The 13,356-nt window shown below is 35.7% G+C and overlaps 1 protein-coding gene across 1 annotated transcript in view; it reads left to right on the top strand.

The window, feature by feature from the left end:
* Positions 1-13,356, top strand: part of LOC114240834 (uncharacterized) — a 143,836-nt gene that overhangs the window by 121,209 nt on the left and 9,271 nt on the right. The window lies entirely within an intron of this gene.

The raw sequence follows: 13,356 nt of genomic DNA, 5'->3' as shown, positions 1-13,356 counted from the left end.
ATAAGATCAAAACATTTTGCTTCTGGTGGTAGCTTACATTCAATTATTATGTCATTACATGAGAATATCCACAATGCGGTTCCTTTAATTGTTCCGGGAGCGTGAAGACTCTTCAATGCTTTTGTAACTGCTTTGTAAATGCTTTTGTACCAATATTTAATTCAGAAATAAAAGTATATTTCAAGTTTCCCTGCTACTAACTGCTAATAAGTAAATTTTTGTAACTATATTAAAAATGTATATTCAGAACCTATTCGTTCAAAACGTTTTCCTTAGTTCTATTGGCAAATGCGAACAAAAAAGTTGAAAGAACAAATGTGTGTATTATTAACCTGTTAAAGGCTTGTTCAACATTGCACTGATCACATATGGGTATATACCATTGTCGAAGGCTATCCTTAAATAGACATATGTACATGTTTTAAAGGCAGATGCTATGATATCCAAGCAATCGACACCGGCTGTATTACGCGGTGACAGGTTAGGTTTGAGATTAGTTCAATAATGAATCCGAATTGAATTGAAATCTGTTGTTTGATATCTTTAAAGTTCATACAAAGTTCGATCGAAAACGGAATTATAAAAGCGATTCACGATTTAAAAATTCACAGATCGTAAAGAATTAAATTTAAAATAACCTTTATAGCATTTGTATGAATAGCAATCATAGGAGTACACGGGACAATGTTCCCTATACAAGAGTGAGTTGCGTCATGCATGGTAATAAGAAGGCATTACAAAATTATCCACCATTGTTCTGGGTTCGCGGAACGTTAGTACTTCATTGCGATCGACGGCTAATAGACATCGCCTCATTGTGATCAACATCTCCGTACCGTTCCCACCGACTTTAAATGTTCAATACGAATCCTCAAACTTATCGATAAAATCGTCTTCTCGCATTAAAACTTAATTAAGGTTTAATATGTAATATTTTTAATATTAATCTTAATTGCAACATTTATTTTTTATTTTTTACCAGTTACATTATCGGTCTTTTAAAGTAAGATAAAATTATGTATTAATTTTAGTCACAACATAGGTAACCTAAAAAAAAAACAGCAAACTACGCTCTTTTGACAGTATTGATGAGAAAAATACCGATGACACCAAATGTTTACGCATATTAAGTCAATTTCGAACATTTTTGGAAATTGTACACTTTTAATGCGAAAAGGCGAAATGTGTTTTTTTTTATAACCATCAAAATAAGTCACGCCAGAAAATATGCCTTAGGAATGAATTATACAAAGAATAACAAAGCGATGCATTCTATTACAGTTCTCCGGGCAATCTGTGCACCATGTGTCAAATCTAAAGATAACATTACCAGCACGTGTTGGGATAAAAGTTTAGTGACCTCCCCGACTGGTGACGGAATTTGAAAATTGTTAAAGTCATTAGAAGACGTCCTGCGGTGATACGGCAATTATTTTCGTACAATGGTCCATTGAACAATATATCAATCATTTTGTTACGAGATGCGACAATAAATTTAAGCAACAAGCTAACAGATTCCACTTCTATCTTCTAAAAACGAAACATAAAATTTTAATCAATCTAACCAAATTCACAACTTGGTTAGTTGGTTAGTTGATATTTAAAACTGGTCATTTCGTGGTATGGAATTTTTGTAGAAAGGTAAACATTACAAATTGAAAGAAGAATGGAAAAGTGGGATGATCGCTGGAGTCAAAAGACACGTACTGCACACGCTCCCTAACTCTACGTGACCATGAATAAAACCGCCATGCAAAGTTTCCATTTGAAGTGTTAAGCAAACAAAGTCTCCTATAATTTTACCCACTTTGAATAACTCACGAAGGAGCTGCTTAAAATTCTACGACACCAAAAAATCACGCCTACAGTAATATAATAATAATAAATATATATTAAAAATGCGACTAGGAATTTCGAGTCATTTAAAAACCAGTTTGGCATCGTCTGTGTCGATGTTAGCATACACATATGCTTTTCAAATTAGCTTAGAACTGAGCCTAACGGCTTAAGTGAGTGTAGATCATTACAAGTTGATGGTAATGATGGAAACACAAGAAGAAAGTTATGTATAATTACGTCGCCTCGTCCCTGGGAAGCTAATTGGAAGGGTCGATGAGCTATTGCGTGTACTCAGCTAAATCACATTCCGGGAAGCATGGGCCCTGGGTATACGCGTGCTTCACGCCTGCCAAAGAGATTAAAGCGGTATAAATATGACTGAATTATCATTCTAGTATTCATGTTATTGTAAAAATTTCAAACTCATTTCCGTTCTCATTTTTTTGTTAATACTCGTAGTAAATATAGTTTAAAAAGTAAAAAAACACACACAAAAAACAAATAGCAAAACGAATTTAAATTTATATCGTTTAAACGAACGAAATTAATAGATATTTTTTTTTATAGTAGATAAAAAATTCCGTTATAGACAGACATTCAAGCTAGACAAAATTCTCACAATAATAATAAGTTTGTCAAGATGACTATAACAGTTAATACATATTTTTAGAGAGCAATTTTCAGTCTTAGACGAGTCGCGTCAGATGTGTGTATTTGACTGATTTGAAATATCTAGAAGCGATTCAACTTAATTATTGAATTACATGGTCCGATAGTCATTGTTCTGTGTACGAAATTAATATAATTGTCGATTTAAGCTCAAGGTGACCGCGTGTCCTATGAGAATCGTTATTAAATTCAAATGCCAGAGTTGAATACGAATTAAAAAGTTGCGTAACACCAGTGCGCTGGTCTTGAGTTACCAACGTACAACAATTGATATTAATTTTCAAAACTCATACAACGAATACGAACGAAAAGAACACACACATTTTTGAGGACAACCGAATCTATATTTATACGTCGCATTCTAAATTTAAAAATTTATAAACAAAAAATACAGATACAGTTTCGTGAATTCTTTTTAAATAACATACCAACAATCCCAAGAATTCTGGTTGATTATGTTTTTGTATTATTATTTGAAATGTTATTTCGAATGCCTTTATCGAAATAACCTGTCTCATAAACAAAACAATCCGTGCTTAAAAATGGCAAAGTTTATCAGTCAAATAATCTGTATATTAACTTACCGATAACGTTTACGCAACGTCTCCATAAGTGGGACATTGGCCGTTTTAATGTTGACACGCCGAACAAAAAATAACTTCCTAGCTTATACTTTCACGTTTTTTTTTTATGTAATTTCGCATGCTATACAACTATAAAACGGTCATCAAATCGCGTATCGATACGCGACATTACAATTATTTTATTACGTTCAAGCGAAAACGTAAACTAAAGTTTGTTTTCAAAATAAAATGATAATACTTGTATTTTTATATTTTATTACTCGTATTGTAGTAGAACTAACGAGTCCATTCCATTCTAAACATCCGTAAAAGGCTCTCTTCTATCTGCCGGGAACGTGTTATGAGCTTCTTCAGACACATCATGCGGTCTCCCAGACATGAGTTAGAGAAGCCCGTCATTGCGGGTCGCATAGAGGGCAAGCGCGCCGTGGGCATAACACCAGCCAGATGGGCAGATCCAGTAAGAGAAGCAAGCACTTGGTGGTAGTCTGTACCATGCAGTCTATGCCACCCATCGCTTTTTCGCATTAAAAGTGTACAATTTCCAAAAATATTCGAAATTGAGTTAATATGCGTAAACATTTGGTATCACCAACATTTTTCTTATAAATACTGTCAAAAGAGCATAGTTTAGTTTTTTTTTTAGTTTACCTATTTTTTGACTACTACCAACAAAATTAATACATAATTTTATCTTACTTCAAAAGACAGATAATGTAACTGGTAAAAACTATAAAATAAATGTTGCAAATATGATTAATATTAAAAATATAACATGTTAAACCTTTAAAACACTCTCCTGTAAAATTAGTAAGTTTCGAAATTATACAGTTTTAATGGGAGAAGACGACATGTGGTCGGGATCCTCAGCAATGAGGGAACGATATAGACTATTGTAGTAGAATCCAAATTCAGTTTTGAAAACTATATTTATGTTAATTATGAGTGCAGATTGTAGATAAGACACGAATAGATGAGACTCGATTGTTTGAATTTTGTAACTAACCATTTAAATTCACCAGAATGCATGGTCAATCAAAATTACACGATAACGATATATATCAGGTCGGATCGTGAATCGATCAAGTCGGGCGTGTGTTGCACCCGATGATGATGTAAATTGGACAAACAATGCTTCGCGTTACGCAACGAGAAAGCGGGAAATCGATGAGTTATCGTTATCTGACCGACTCTACGATGCGGCCTACACTAATTGTCAATATATTTCTAAGTGCACTCGAGTCAATCTAATTTTTTTAATAATAAATAAAAGAAGAGAGTTCAAATGACGTTTATTCTTTGGATTTGAAGCTTTCCATACTTCTTGTCAGTTTCAGGGAAGACTTTTGAGATGTTATCATCAACACACAACAGGGACTTTGATAGTGTGAACGAATGGTGTACTTTATAGTTTCTAAATATTTCGGGTAATAATCAGTAATAAATTTAAGTCAAATAATACAAACAAATCAATTGTTGTCACAAAAACATCACCTGTAATCTGTCTCTTCTGGAATATTGACGAAACCACGTAAGAATTATTAAAAAATATATATCTTTTTTCATAATTAATTTCTTAAGGATTTACACGTGTAACGAAGTTTTGCGTGATCCTCTCAAACCTGATCCTGTAGACCGAATGGTAAACAGTCGACGTCGCCCCAAAACACGTCATTACGGATCCTCCCGATCCACTAACGGTGCTTTTAGGTACCACAAGCACCGTCACCGTCCTCTTCGAACCCGTCGCTTGCGACGAAGGGCTCTGGGTCGCGTTTCCGATCCGATGGTAGATTCTGCGAAGCACTGCTCTTGCTAGGGTCAGTGTTAGCAACACTCCGGTTTGAGCCCCGTGAGCTCACCTACTAGCTAAGGTTATGCTGATATGGCCTCTCAAGGCTATCAGCATAGGTAGGGAAAAAAGTTTTGTGTATTCTTGTGTAGTTGCTCAACGAAACGAAATCACAATCGAGTGCCTCAAAGTCAATTCAGTCGGTCTGATGAGCTACGTACAGCGCTCTATAGGTGCTTGGGGCGGTGTATATTTTATTTCAAGTTGAAAGGTCGCGTGAAGTGACCCTCGGGGGCGCGCTGTCTGAACCCGCTTCAATTAACCGGCCTATTCATTGAACTCAATGTGAGGCAGAAGGCGGACCCCACATCAGCGCATTACGTGCCCGCCTCGAGCCAAAGTACTTTCTCCCTTGGACTTATTTAAAAACGTCTCCAACGCGTGATTGACGCTCGGTCTATTGTTAACTTAACTGGTTACGTAATCCAATTTGATGTGCCGTCACTCAAATGCATATTTTCAAAAGAGACTGTTTCGTTAACGTGTAATGATGCATATTTTTTTTTGGTTGCCATTTAATTGTTAAGCAATGATTTGTCCGTTTAGCCTATGTATCACCTATTGCTAAAGATGCGTGCATATTTTCACGCTTCATAGATTCACGAATAACAACATTGAACATAATACTATCGGTATAAGGAGGTCAAACCCTGTGCATATTTCATTTATTACCCAATCAGACTTCTTGAATATTGGTCGCCAAAGCTTCATAATAAACGAATAAAATAAGTACAAGTACAATCGAATGCTAAAATAAAATAAAAGAAAATAGCATTAAGTAATAAATTTTATTACCGACGATTTACGGCAGGAAAATTAATGAACAAGTCTAAGTAACGTAGACAACAATAAAAATTAAAAGTAAGTACTAGAAACTCGTACACTCAGATAATCATTTCTTCGGCAATTTATAGGGTACTATTATCTCGAGAACTTCTCATTTCGAAGCCTATTTCCATTTGAGTGGTTTATTTCATTCCGTGTACTCCAGCAAATAATTCTAAAGGCATATCAATGAATCGAAACGAGTGCAAATTTGTTTTATTTAGCGTCTCAGTTAAAATATGTGATCGTTTTTAATGGGGAGTCGGCCCATTTCGTACATTGTTAAATTTTATGAGGTTTTATTCTTGTTTCAAAATAAGGGCTGGCGCTGGCTGGCGATCAGGCCGTTGACCGCGATCTCGGCTCGGCCCATCGGCCCAGAATGCGTTCTTCCGAATTGACGGTGTAGTCCTACATCATTCCCAATCGAAAATTCCACGCTTGACGTCTTCTTCGGTAACTTGGCTGCTTTCTTTATGATTTACGAGCTGCTCGCGTCCAACCCGTAATTACTTGAGATGCATATGTAAGACTTATCTTTATTTATTCATGATCATTTTACAATTTAATAAGCAATTTATATAGTATCATAATCTGTATATTGATACGTGAAGCAAAAACTTTGTCACCTTTTTACGAAAATTGCGCGGATGGAGGAGTATGAAATTTCCCATACTTATAGAGAATATAGAGAAGGAGTGCAGAAAATTAATATTTTTTTAGATTATGCATAAAAAATACATTAAATCAGTATATATAAACATTACACACACACGCATGCATTCTCTTTGTTTATTGTCTAACTTTTCTTAATACTTATAGTCTGTGGTAAAATTGAGAATAGATTAAATATTGTTTGTCTTTATTAATATTTGTCTATAGTTTAGTCTTGGCGAAATCTGTGATTGAAGAAGTATAAATACTCTTTGATAATAGAATTTCAGTAAATTATAGTCGAATTTCGACTACCGGGGAACCACTAGAGTAAATTAATGTATAACAAACAATGTTTAAGTACAAAGCTGTCATGTATATGAATTTCGGTAACCGCTCAAACACCAGTTAGGCGGTCAACTCGTCTGTGCTAATAAAATAATGAACCATACAAAAGACTTCAATGTAGCAACAGTGAATATGCTACAAGAAAACTCTTTGTGTAAATGCTATTAATATCAATTATCGTGTTCTGTTCACCCGTTCCTATGTTAATTACGTAAAACCGTTAACGCAATCGTTAGAAGCTTTTCCTACACTACTCTAGTTTCATGAAACAAAGTACATATTCGTGGATTTTGCGTAACTTTTACTGGTGGTAGGACCTCTTGAGAGTCCGCGCGGGTAGGTACCACCACCCTGCTTATTTCTGCCGTGAAGCAGTAATGCGTTTCGGTTTGAAAGGTGGGGCAGCCGCTGTAACTATACTTGAGACCTTAGAAATTATGTCTCAAAGTGGGTGGCGCATTTACGTTGTAGATGTCTATGGGCTCCAGTAACCACTTAACACCAGGTGGACTGTGAGCTCGTCCACCCAACTAAGCAATAAAAAAAAAAAAACAACTATTTGCACATACATGGTAGGCAGCGGCTTGGCTCTGCCCCTGGCATTGCTGAAGTCCATGGGCGACGGTAACCACTCACCATCAGGTGGGCCGTATGCTCGTCTGCCTACAAGGGCAATAAAAAAAAACCATTTTCGTTTACGAATTCTCGAGATTCTGTTATTGAATAGAATAAATAAGAATTGTTCTCATGTTGGGTTTGATTTCAAATTTTCTGTACGAAATTATAGAGAAAGTAAAATACATTAGATACTATCACTAAACATATTGCAATACATCCCATACATTAGTTGTACAAGAACTGACATCTAACAAATGTACCGGCACCTGACATAGAACGTTATTAATCACCGTCAGCGTTCCGAGGAATCGCAAATCGAAACTACGGGTGCAAGTAAAATGGGACGTTTGATTTCTTTGACCCGGTGGGTGCATAAACAAAACACTTTTACTCGCCGGCATTTTGTTCAAAAGTGAAATGTTTATCGGTAATCGTCGGAGGATTGTTTTCACTATGAGTCGACGATTCATTGACGAAATAAGACCTAAGTGTGTCGGCCGCCACCCGCTGTGTCCCGATGAAAACGCGCATTGATATGTCACAGATCTATGTGTATGTACTATATATATAATACTTTAACAGTGAAAGTTTGTACGTTTTTCAATCATAGAAAAATGGCTGAAATGGTTTGGATGATATTTTGGACAAAGATAGTTTATATGATAATTTCTCATTATTTGAAAATGACATGGTCTAGGCAACACCGGGTATATCGGATATAGTATAAACATAACAGCATGTTCGTTGATTCGTAATTTTACTTACCGACAAATTTACTGACAGTTCATGATCAGAAAGTGACACTTGTAGGAGTGTGCAACGTTTTTTCCCACTAAATATGATATATTTAACGCGAATGAAACTACGGAGCATGTATAGTTTAATATAACGAGGCTATTAGTTCCGCCTCAAATGATAATTTTCATTTCTGTTCAAGTCTCACGAGACCTGTTTCTGGATAAAAATATATAATAACCGGTTTAAGAGTTATTGTAATGCATATCCATGGACAATGTAGCATAGTCGGTAATGAGAATATTGAAGTGTTGTTTTTTTTTATTGCTTATCTATAAGTAAATATGGAATCCAGAGAAGACATATAAAGTGCTATCGCACGGAAACACTCACTAAATTAATTTTATGATCATTATTACGTGTCGGTACTATTATATATCATTCTCTCCCACAAAAATATATAACTTTAAACTGAATATAGCATAAACTATAGAGTCGTCACAAGTATATACCTATACATTAGTTAGATCGATAGGTTCCAACGGTAAAAGCTTATAAATAAAATAAATTTAGCAAGACAACCGATTACGCGAATCGGATAGAAAGTGCACACTGTGTCGCAACTTATCGAATTGCATCGCACGCTTAGCGGGGACCTTATAAATTTTAATTTCCCTGTAAAAAGTAAAAACGAACGTTGCGAATTTTGATCACGAGCGCCATTGAATCCGGCAGCGGGCGACCCTGCGATCCCGCGTCCAGATTGCGATCCGGATCACGCCCGAACGCATTCCGCGAACCGGGTCCACTGCATGCCTCTTGTACCGTTAATAATTTTTGTGGTTGTAAATTCGCTATTAAGCCAATGTCAATTTTCAACGCGATAATGTCGATCCAGGTGCTTTATTGGAAGCGGTAAGTGCTCATTTGTCTCTTGTCTTTTTTCTGAGCTTTATTTTATTGTGGTAGCGTTTTACGATGTGGGTGTTCCCCGTTGAAACCGAGGTGAAAGACGATTAATAAATCAAAACAAAAGGGAAATCTATGACTTTAACGTTTTATTTGGTAATGCTAGTAAACGTGTTGAAATTCCATTAAAAATGACTAATCAAGTAAAAAGAAAGTTAATTTTTAACAATTAGACAGAGAAAATTGTATCTACCGTTCGCAGATTTGTAATATGTATAAGAATTTGTGACAGTTGTCCGTAATGAAAATTAGATCTTTTTCATTTTCGTAATAGTTATAAGTACCTATGAAAGCAGATCGGCTAGTAGTAGTCTAGTCATCAGATTGTGGGCCAATCCCATATCGAGGTTTATCAAAGAAATCGACTGAATCGCATAAGTTATGTAACCCATAATGATAGTATTTCACATCGTTAACGTCATTCAATTAAATGAGCCTACTTATTAGTATCTAGTGATGTTTCATAAGCACTTTATGAGTTATACAAAAAAAATGGTTTCCTCGCAACGTGTAGGTACTGTATTAACATAAAAACTAACCCACTTAAAAGCTTTACAGCTTAATGTGGACAGTTTTGAAACATTTGAAATACGATGACTTCTAGGCGTGTCCACTTAAAATGGAAACGTAAAAATAGAGATAAAGATAATTTGTAAAAAGCGCAGGTTTACATTATAGGGCGGCGCACGCGCTTCGACTTTATCTAAGGTTTTTAGGACAGTTCGCTCGTTATCTTAAGAACCTTACGCTCGTACACGTTTACTCTAAAGTAAATATTTGACTTAGAAAGTGCAGTTCCATGTAGCACGTTCACGGATAGCTTGTGTGTGCGTAAGCCTGAACGATGCTCGAAATTCGTGGTATGGACAAAAAAAACTTCCAAAATCAGTGAAGTAAACAGATTATGTGATAGTAAACAATGAACGCTAACTAATCTGTTTTCGAAGTATTTCTTTTTGTTCAAACAAAAGTTTTTTAGAGTAGTACGTCGAGCAACAAAAATTTGCTTATAAAACTTTGATAAGTAGAGAAATTTCGTCTCGGCAGTCCGGCGCCTGAGATGAGTATCTCGGTTTTTTTTTGTTGTAAATTTTATTGCGTAATGAGTTGTAGGAAAAGGAAGGTATTATCTTTTTAAACTGTAATACTAAAGTTTTTCGGCTGTCGTAAATAAACCATTAATATACTATAGCAGTCTAGGTCACTGTTCACATCTAAACCAAAGAGGGAACAAATAGCTCCGCATCACTTTCCTCTTAATTATCGCAATAATTTGACATAAAATTTGATCATATAACGGTTCCGATGACGGTCTGTCTGTATACATTAAATCATAAAGCCAGGTCGCGGTTGTGCGCACTTTAATACGTAATTATTTACAGTACAATAACTCAAGCTCATGTGACGACCGTGACAGACTAAATGAGCACTTGCAACGCTGAACTTTAAAAACGATTTATACTGTACTTTTCTTGTAATTATTGTTTTAGCTGTCGCTACAAATTAACATGTATTCGGTGGCGCAATAGTTAGCGCCCCTGACTGCTGGACGAGGATCGTGGACTCGTTGCCCTAAACACGATCCTCCCGATCCATTAACGGTGCTTTTAGGTACCTCAGGCACTGTCACCGTCCTCGCCGAACCCGTGGCTTGCGACGAAGGGCTCGACGAGTAAACTAACCCATAGACACAGCCCACAGTTTCTCGCCGGATCTTCTCAGTGGGTCGTGTTTCCGATTCGGTGGTAGATTCTGCGAAGCACTGATTTTGCTAGGACCAGTGTTAGCGACACTCCCGGCTTGAGCCCCGTGAGCTCACCTACTCCCCCGGTTACGCTGACATAGCCTCTCAAGGCTATCAGCTTAGGTAGGAAAAAAATGGACTTGTACATCGCGACGGACATGTTCGCGAAAACATTCGCATGACCACGATGCATTTTATTTTTTGTCTATGTATATATTTAAACGTATACCAGTCTCTTGATTCCCGCAATACAGGGAATCCGACTTTGAGAAAAGATGACTGTTTGTGATTTGTAAGCGAAATATTATTTAATACTAAATATATGTAATAAATGCACTGGTGCTATCTCTCATACTCACCTTTTATACAACGTTGTTTGTATACCTTGACTACGATTTGTGTATTAGTGAATGTTTATTCAATAATGTCAATTAAAAAACGTATATACTATAATATCATCATATATATTATCTTGTTTATTATTATTATATGCTTCGAACTTAGAACTGTGATACAACGAAATTGAAACTAGTTCACGTTTTGTTTAGATTCGGCACAGGCTTGCCTAATCTTTATTAATTTTACTGTTTCTCGGTCAAATGTAAACGACAGGATATTACACAGCCGCTGACCACACGCCGCGCCGTTTTCTTAGAACAAAATTCTCTCGATTAGCACCGTTGCAACTGCGAGATCTAACGTAGCTGCGAACGCTGCGAATCAAACATATAATTTAACGTTTCACTGAACATGGTTATTGGAGACCGTAACGTTTCATATCATTTGCAAAGGAATTGAAATGGACTACTAACGTCAACTAATGCATTTTTTTTATTTGTTCGATGATTGGACGAGCTCACAGCCCACCTGGTGTTAAGTGGTTACTGGAGAACATCTACAACGTAAATGCGTCACCCACCTTGAGATATAAGTTCTAACGTCTCAATATAGTTACAAAGGGTGCCCCACCCGTCAAACCGACACCACTACCAGGTACTAGGTACCAACCTACCCGTGCGGACTCACAAGAGGTTCTACCACCATTAGCATTTTTTCAGTACTGTAATTAATTTGTTTACTTCAATGAATTGAGCTGCGAGTAAGGAGTAACAGAATTTTATCGAATCGAAATACTCTAATTTCAAATTACAGCTTTCAATTTTGTTTTTTCGCGTTAATTTACATATATGAATCAAATGCATGACATAACTAATGCTAGTGTTCAATACAAGCGACCGCAACGTGCATAGTTGTCGCAAAAACACGAACTACTCACGGAGCTCTCTGTCTTATAAATAAATTCATTTTTAGATTGTACGCTCATACAACATAGATTACGAACAATGACTGGTAGATATCCCACGGTCCTTTGTCCTGATGTTATTAACTGGCATTGTCGTGGACACGCTTCAAGGAGTTGCGAGGCGTTAGGGAAGTATCCCTCAGGACGACACAACGCGATCAGAATTTAGATTACTTTCGTTACGTTTCAATACATTAATTTAATAATATAATAGTCTCTTGGCGGATGTTTGAAGACCTCATTTTAATACTTATTTGATATTCACGCCGAGTTTTTGTGTGGGATTTGGAAAGCCACTCTTTCATCTTGCGCATGCAAGAACGGTTTCCGGATCCAATCTAAACTTGTGAATGACAAAACATAAAAAAAGAAACTATTATTGTATATAAACGTTTAAATGTGCTAATTACTATTAAAATACTGGAAAAAAATTGTTGATTATAAATTTCATTTTCTTAAGCAAAAGACGTTTAAGCCCCTACGCTCGGATAGCGTCTGGCAAATAAAGGTCAAATACAATTCAATAATTTTTAATGAATTTGAGCCCGAGATTTCAGAATTATAAGCCTAATAAACATTTCTTAAACATTCTGCAAATTAAATTACATATTTTTTTATTGTTTCACATAAATACATATATTATAATCTTCAATTAACGCTCACCGATGACATAAAGCAGCTGAGCAGCGCTTTTTTTTTCTAACACGATACTCCATTGGAAAACCAATACAGTTTGTTGCAACCGCTATTAATATTAATGTGTACTACTAACAAACGACCAAGGAATGTTTCTGATACAAACACGTAGTATACTGCGACAAAAAATAACAATATTTTGTATTCATTGATTGGTTGATTGAAAATTCTTTATTCAAGCATTACCTTCCAGTTAACCCTCGTTGATGAAGAAGTTCCAGAAGTGCGTAGGTGTGATAAAGTTAATACATGGCGATAATTTAAAGAATTACAGTAGACATGAGTGAAAATAAACAATAGGTTATAATTACATTACCAAAATAAATACATAGATAAGGAATACATATCGAATAAAATAAATTATATAAACCACAACGTACTACAAAACAATCAAGCAATCTGTGTTTTGAAAATAAATAATAGTTTAAAAAAACTAACAAAATACGCTTTTATAGAAAATCCAACTAAAAAATAGAAAATAAATTATAATAAATTTGAATTAAAAATAGTTTAAGAAAAA

Source organism: Bombyx mandarina, chromosome 03 (genome assembly GCF_030267445.1).
Source record: "Bombyx mandarina strain Sakado chromosome 03, ASM3026744v2".
Classification (NCBI taxonomy): Eukaryota; Metazoa; Arthropoda; class Insecta; order Lepidoptera; family Bombycidae; genus Bombyx; species Bombyx mandarina.
Note: the sequence above shows the minus strand (reverse complement) of the source record. Positions and strands in the feature narration are given on the sequence as shown.